Source organism: Bicyclus anynana, chromosome 12, assembly GCF_947172395.1.
Source record: "Bicyclus anynana chromosome 12, ilBicAnyn1.1, whole genome shotgun sequence".
Lineage (NCBI taxonomy): Eukaryota > Metazoa > Arthropoda > Insecta > Lepidoptera > Nymphalidae > Bicyclus > Bicyclus anynana.
In genome coordinates, this window is record NC_069094.1 from 2,279,658 (window position 1) to 2,288,396 (window position 8,739).

Below are 8,739 nucleotides of genomic sequence, written 5' to 3' on the forward strand. Positions count from 1 at the left end.
TAATCATAAATAAACAGCTTCAAATGTTACTTCGCCGCTTTGGTACACCGGCGAACTTTTTGCCCGAGGAAAGTGATAAAAAATGTATTTTTTTTAAAGAAACATACTTTTAATAAGCCAAATAATTAACCAGATCCTTATTTATATCTCTATGGTTCTCTTGGCCGACGTGGTATTTTTAAATAAACGAAAGATAGAAAATAACATGGACGACTATACTCTACTCGTATATACTAGACATTTATGGCACCGATGAAATGGGTTAGAGAAATATGAAACGGGACAAGACAAAACGACAATAGCCGCACAATCAATTACACCGACACAGCACAGCAATGCTGACTATGCCCGATCCACTTGCTTCAAAAGACAGCGCAATTTAATTGGCGTTTTGATTAAATTTCCAATATGATTCCGGGCGACGGCATCAGCTATGAAATTCTCAATTTACTCACTCCCGTCTCGCAAAATCTCGGTATTCTGTTATGTGGTCATTTGTTATAATTGTCTGTTTGATTAAATTGTAATATTTGGTATCCTGAAATTCGACTGTTGTTTATCAAATGCCTTTATTAGCCTCAATCATATCACTGATCGCACTCGAGTTCAATATGTCTAGTCCAACTCATTGAATATTCAAATTCAAATGACATTTTGGACATGTTTCAAAATACATGGATAATATTCTTATTGAAACATTTAACAGTCTGGACCTTTATTACCTCTCTGAATTACCATACTCCATAGACGCCATACATATATTAATATTATAAAGAGCCGTGATAGACTAGTGCATATAAACTCTGCCTCCGTTCCGGAGGGTGTGGGTTCGAATCCAGTCCGGGGAATGCACCTCCAACTTTTCAGATGTGTGCATTTTAAGAAATTAAACATCACGTGTCTCAAACGGTGAAGAAAAACATGGTGAGGAAACCTGCATACCAGAGAATTTTCTCAATTATCTGCGTGTGTGAAGTCTGCCAATCCGCATTGGGTGCACTATTGGCCTAACCCCTGTCATTCTAAAAGGAGACTTGAGCTATAGCTTATGGGTTGATAATGATGATAATGATGAAAGTTTATAAGTGTGTGTTGCAAATCTTCTAGCAATAGAAAGCTACATTATTTGTGAGTGTAATTGGGTTATATTTAACCCTCATACTCCCATGGAAACGGGGACTACGCGGGTGAAATCGCAGGGCGTCTACTAGTACAGAATAAATCTTTCTTACCTATTTCGCGCTCTTTCTTCAACTTTGAAACGAAGGTCTGCCCACTGCAGACTTCAGCCAGTAGTTATAATAGAAAAAATGTGTTTTTCAAATGGCATTTCAAAAGAATAGGCAATCCAAAGAGCAGAGACCGTGACGTGGTCGCGCGAACGAGCTCCAATGGCGTTCTGTCGACTCAGCTATTTTTCCATCGACCCCGCCAAACGGCTGAATGGAGCCTTCATTTAAATAACGTCGAGATACCAAGTGACTAATTATTTGGAGGAGGTATTATATGCAATCTAACCATCAAACTGGTGTTGTAGTCAAATTGCGAAAATTAAGGAAAATCATATTTTTCTGTATTTTTAGAAATTAGTGTTTTAGGCCAAATCATACCCTCTGGAAGGTGCCGTGGCTTTTCGACGAATTTTTTTTTCTGCCAGAATATAATAATAGCAAGTTAGTTACAACAGTAGTCAGTCTGGATGAAATTATCAGTCATCTGTAAACTATCCCGTACTCCGTTTGCATTAATTTTGGGGTTTTTACAAATTCCACGAGAACCGGAATGTTCTGCTTCAAGGTCCAATTTGTCTCTATGCTAAATATCATACAACTCAGTTCAGTGATTTAGCCTTACTTTCGCATTTCTAATATAAGTCGACATATAAACATCCTTAACTCTTGTTAAAGGCACATAGTTAGAAGAGACGATGGACGTTGGTATCCCAAGGTCCTGGAATGACGACCCCGCACTAGAAAGAGTAGTGTTGGTCGACCCCCCACCAGGTGGACTGATATCAAGCGAGTCGCAGCGATTCGCTGGATGCAGGCGGCTCAGGACCGTGATGTGTGGAAGTCCCTACAAAAGGTCTATGTACAGTGAACGTCCATTGGCTGATATAACGACGACGAAACCCTTCTAGCATGATTCAGTAACAAACATCCATCATGCATTTATTTATTCAAAATTCAGGATGTATAATATTCGTAAGACTAGCTGACGCCGTGCGGTTTCACCCGCGTTCTCGTAAGAATACGGGAATAATATATAGCCTAGCCTTTCTTGATAAATGGGCTATCTAACACTGAAAATTTTTCAAATCGGACTAATAGTTCCTGAGATTAGCGCGCTCAACCAAACAAACTCTTCAGCTTTATAATATTAGTATATATAAATAAATAAAATTCGTAACCGATGCGACTACTTAATAATATTCCGCTTATCCCTAAAGAATGTAAGCTGATAGCGTATAAAATGCATATTATGTAGTTAGGCACTTAAGCTTCGAGTTTAAGCTCTGTGTTCTCGGACCCGAGGTATGCACTGCACGAAGAGATTTACATAAGATAAAATGTTCCTAAATATTTATCTATATTAATATTATAAAGAGGTAAAGTTTGTATGTTTGTTTGTTTTGAAACTATTGGTCCGATTTAAAAAATCGTTCATCGGTAGATAGCTACACTATTAGGAAGTGGCTATATATTATACTAGCTGACACCGCGCGGTTTCACCCGCGTGATTTCTGTTCATTTAGAAATATGGGGATAATATATAGCCTATAGCCTTCCTCCATAAATGGGCTATCTAACATTGAAATAAGTATTCAAATCGGACCAGTAGTTCCTGAGATAAGCGCGTTCAATCAAACAAACAAACTCTTCAGCTTTATATATTAGTATAGATTGGTATCATGTATATTAGCCGAGATATCATAGTTTTTATCCTACAGGTCTGACCGAAACTGCACTTAAATCAGCGATAATCGCATGCGCTGCCTAAATTATATATAAGAAATAATGAAAATACGTTTATTAATATAGTGTCACAAACAGTCTGTCTGTGACACCAAACTGAAAGTTTTTACAGCTCATTAAGCCGTTCATTACAAAAAAGCAATGCTGGTATAATTACACTTCTTGCTAATTATCGAGCCTTCATATATCTCTAGGTCTCATTATGTAATATTAATAATAATGAAGTAGGTAGTCTAATATTGTTGCTAATAATAGGTACACATAATCAACCAGTCAATTAGAGACAGCATGAAAAACTATCCAATTACTACACTAATTATATTATTAGTGTGAATACAGCAACTACTAATAATTAATTTATTATATAAATTTTAACTGGTTCTTGCAACGCGGCATGATACAAACTGAACTGACAACCAGCTCATGACTAAGGGCCCCGTATGGGTTCGAAACAAGTCGGGCGTACTCCGACATTATATCACGTGAGTTTTAGCCATGTTTTATAATTATATTTGCAATGTTGTTCAGGTTGTTTAATATTATCATTAAATAAGACTGTTTTTTTTCAAATACTGAATATTCAAATTTCCGTATACGCTATTCAATAAAAAAGCTGACTTTTACAAAAGTATGTTTCACTAATCATTTTTCACCGCTTCGAATATTCAACATTTTATTTTTTTATTTCGTTTCCAGTATACATTCTATTAATATTCAGTTCCAGTGCTATAATTTACTTTCAGTTTCATACACGTGCATGGAAATCAATTCAAAAAATATTTTATTAAAAAAAAAAGAATTGAGGATTAGAATATTTTTCGTAGCTGCAGACTTAATCGAACGGACCGTAACTCGAATGAATAGCCATGGGCGACTAGTGGGCATAAAATGTTGCACCAAACGTTAAAACATATAGCATAAGAGCTAATGGAAAATTATTCAATACAATAAATACATTAAAAAATTTTTAATTATTTGATAGCTGATATAAAAAACCTAGAGATTTTCATGTATGATTTTTTCCCTATATAATAGGAAAAAAACGAATTCTTCGGATTGGTTTATCAGATCTTCATCATTTATAGCTAATAAGTATAATAAATAAATCACCGCGTCATATTCGATTTATTCCCGTAGAAGCTACGATGTTAAAAATAAACACATAGATAAATGGAGAGACATACACACTTATAACACCCCACTTTTTACGATAGGGGTTAAAAAATATGTACTCATAATTATTCATATTACCTAACAAATCAGAAACAAATGAAATACATTTATCTTGTTTTGATAAGTATGCAAATTATTGTCACAAAGTATCTACGAATCTAGTTTGCTTGAAAGTGTAAACTCATTGAAAGAAAAGAAGAAAGAAAGAAAAAATCTTTATTAGAGCATTATGCCACACAATACAATTTGTTCTTTTAATTTTCATTGGCTAAATGCCAATGCCTTTATCGTGAGTTTCAACTTTTTATGAAGTATAATATAGTAGGTAAGTATTTACAGACAACTACAAACAAATTATAGGATTTGGGAAAAAAATAATACAAAGATATGACCAAAATTCATTGTTTTTTTAGAAAAAAATATAAATATATGTTAAAATAAAGAAATGCTCAGGATGTCACGACTTTTTACCACTGGTTCTTCACCTACTATTGCGCGTCATATAACACATTTAGTCCTTATGGCTTTGTAAAAGGGACTAAATTTGCACGCACGCGGAATGCACGAACAAAACTATTTTCAACGGCGCAAAATTCCGAAACAAAAGTTACGGTGCAAAAACTCGCTGGGGTGTGACAAACGGACATAAAAGTAAATTATTCTATTCGATATGGGTCATTTTACTTTTTTTTTCAAATGCCTATCTGTTGCTTTTATATGTCCTTTACTGAACGCTTTTTCCTGTTGCTAAGCGTGTAAACGTTTATACTTTGGAAAATGTCCTCTACTAGCTTGTATATGGTGAATATATTGTTTATAAAGCCCGCAAACATGCACTGAAGCAGCGTGGTGGATAGCCCCATATCCACTCTCCTCTAAGAAATGAACCTTATCCCTGTAGAAAGCTTTTAAAATCAACTGATAATAATGATGTTGATGATATATTATTTACTGTACCTACCGAATTATATATATTTATTAGATGACGGTTTAATTAGAACGATTAAACGATCACAAAAAAAAAAACTTTAATAAAAAAATTTAAATTGTAGTCTAAATCTGTAGTCTTTTATAATACTATAGAAATAGTATATAGCCCACATTGCGCTCATGTGCATTTGGACTACAGAAGTGCATGACCACGGTGGGTTCAAATGAAAAATAGAGTCAAATGGAAAAGTATATACAGAGTGCTCGGCAGTATTTCTGAAGTTATATTCTTTACCGAAAATTAATTAAAAATGTTAAAGGAACATGTGTTCTAAAATTAATATTTTCAGGGTAACTAATAATTCTTTTCTTTATTAGTTTTATAGATTTAATGTATCATTTTAAAATCTATGTCATAATTATAAGGATGCGTACAACGCATTCTTATAATTATATGACGTAGCCACGTAATTTTAAGTATTTTAAAATGTATCCGATAAAGGCGTGAATTACTTTGTATGAAAACATGATATTTTTTTATTTAAAACACTAGAAGTTGTGGGAAATACTCCCGAGCATCCTGTACTTAATGAATCACTGTTTTGAAAAGTTTATATAAATACAGATGGAAGCACACTAATACCTAAGGACCTTTTATCTAGAAAAGAAAACTGAATCTCGAATTGAATGATGATAGTATCTTTTAGTCGGCTGTCGGCTCACAATCTAATGGGAAAATGAACATTATCGCGGGTAAAAGCTGGTAATACTATGTTTTATTAATATTTTATTAGTATAATTATGTATAAAGCATAAGTAGAGTGCTATAATGGCCATTAGTAAACTAATAACGAGCACTCAACGTCGTCCGTCAGTCCTCCGCGTGGAATCTAATTTGAGTCTCATTACGACTCGTCAGCGTCCAACAAATGGGTGGACGTCAATTAGTTTGATATAAATAGGTCCACCATTTTGTACCCGATGAGTTTACCGGCTTTTATTATGGCACATTCGATTACTTGGATACAACTCACAATGGGTTGAGTGCAAACTATATATTTAATTTATTATAATAGTTAATCGATTAAGAAGTAAGTACCTAGATGGCTCGCGTTCTACTTTCTCTACAACTACTACTTCAAACTTTAAATTTTAAAGATTTACTAGATCTTTGAAGTCGGTTAATTTTATTAAATTATAAAAATTATAAGATAAATTTGCTAGGCCACAGATGCAACTGTCCACAGTCTGTGACTACCGGTGGAATTAGCTCAAACAGTTCAGCTGCTAACTCTCGTGATGTGTGTACTCACTCTAAGCTCAGACGTCCCTTCTCTGTTTAGCTTTTATTTCACTTAATTGGATTACTCTTAAAACTGTAATGGTATTATTTTTCAGAACCGAATAAATATTATTTATATATGAGTTTAGAATGACATAGACAAATTATGCGATTACAGATACTCAGATCAAAATAAATTTATGACGGTCTCAGTGGCGCAGTGGTATGCGCGGTGGATATACAAGATGGAGGTCCTGGGTTCGATCCCCGGCTGGGCCGAATGAGGTTTTCTTAAATGGTCCAGGTCTGGCTGGTGGGAGGCTACGGCAGTGGCTAGTTAACACCCTACCGGCAAAGACGTACCGCCAAGCGATTTAGCGTTCCGGTACGATGTCGTGTCGAAACCGAAAGAAGTGTAGATTTTCATCCTCCCCGTAACAAGTTAGCCGGCTTACATCTTAGATTGCATCGTCACTTACCATCAGGTGAGATTGTAGTCAAGGGCTAACTTGTAAAGAATAAAAAAAATAATAATAATATAAGTAGTCTAAAAAAAGAAAGCAGCATCATAAGCAGTTCAGCTGCGATTTTCTGAGTTATGTGTAGTTGCTCTAAGCTCAGACGTACCTTCTTTGTTTGTCTTTTATTCCTATTCCCGTATAGGTTTACTTCTCTTAAAACTATGGTGGTATTTTGTTATTTTCATGAACAAAACAATTTAGTATCATATGTATCATTATGTAAAATTTTAGTTGTAGGTATAAACAAATCGAAAGGATCGGAAGTTGGTCCAGCTGCGATATTTCAGGCTATGTGTACTTGTCATAGGCGTCCCTTCTTTGTTAGTCTTTTATTCCACGTAATTGGATTACTCTTGAAACTGAAGTTATTTTTCTAGATCAAAAATTAAATGAATGAATGAAGTTTCAATTGATTGCATTACCAACTATTCTCCGTGGTTTCACCCAGGTATATCACTATAGCTGTATATCAGAATTAAAAGTAGCAATGCCATTACGGACTTTATCTCTACTAAAAAAAAATACCAAACCAAACCATATGCAAATCCAGCGCTGCAGCTAGCTGCAGCTTTATGCTGGGAGACCTTTATTTGGTCAGTGCGCTTTTCTTTTTCTTATATAATATAAAAGCCTAGTTTTAAGTTTTTACCGACCAAATAAAAGTATTTTTCTTTTTCTTTCTTCAAATCTATTGCTGTTTAAATCAGCCTTTGAGCAGTGATTGAGTAATAAATATGCAGTGAGCCGCATGTCAAGTTCAACTCAACTCAAACCGCTGCGATTTTTCCGGCAGTGTGTACTCGCTCTAAGCTCAGGCGTCCCTTCTTTGTTTGTCTTTTATTCCACATAATTGGATTACTCTTGAAACTGAGGTGGTGTTATTTTTCAGGACAAATTGTGTTCAGTCTCGATGAGACTTTGAAAAATTTTAATTCTGTCGGGACACTCGAATCACTTCCTTTTGTGTCTCGGATTACAACTTCAGTTTGAATTAGCGAGATATTTTTTGTTGCGAATCGCTTTTTTTGTTGTCGTTACTTATACTATTGTAGCGGCTTGAGTGTACCTATTTTTTTTAAATAAGAATCGGGTTTCTATATTTTATTTTTGTTATACAAGATTGCTACAAGTGTCTTCTTTTACTTTGTTATGTTGAAGTGGGTTTCTTTGACTTTGTTAGTGTTGTAGGCACTAGTTATCAATAAGCTCGAGTATATTTTATTACATTCTTTTGAGCTTACCTGACTATACCTATATTTTACAGACCTGAAACCATGCTGCCCCATTGCAAGTTGGTTGACTTAAAGCGATAATGATTCATTCTGTAGCGATCTCTATCATAATCATAATATGTTGATGATAATGATCGAATCCGACCACTTAATATCTCCAAGGCACTACAATATCACGTACTTTCATGTTTTTGTCAGAAACATGAAAGACTGAGAATTTATTGGAATGGAATGAATTGGCTCCCTTGGGCTCGACCAGGATCATGATTTATAATTGCACATGCTAAACATTGAACCAACGAGGTAGTTAAAAAAGCTTTTATTATCAACCCATATTTGGCTCACTGCTAAGCTCGAGTCTCCTCTCAGAATGAGAGCGGTTAGGCCACCAAGCTGGACCAATGGGGATTGGCAGACTTCACACACGCAGAGAATTAAGAAAATTCTATGGTGTGCAGGTTTCCTCACGGTGTTTTTCCTTCACCGTTTAATTTTTTAATATCACTTGATATTTAATTTCTTAAAATGCACACAACTGAAAAGTTGGAGGTGCATGCCCCGGACCGGACTCGAACGCACACCCTCTGGAATCGGAGGCAGAGGCCATATCCACTGGGCTAACACGG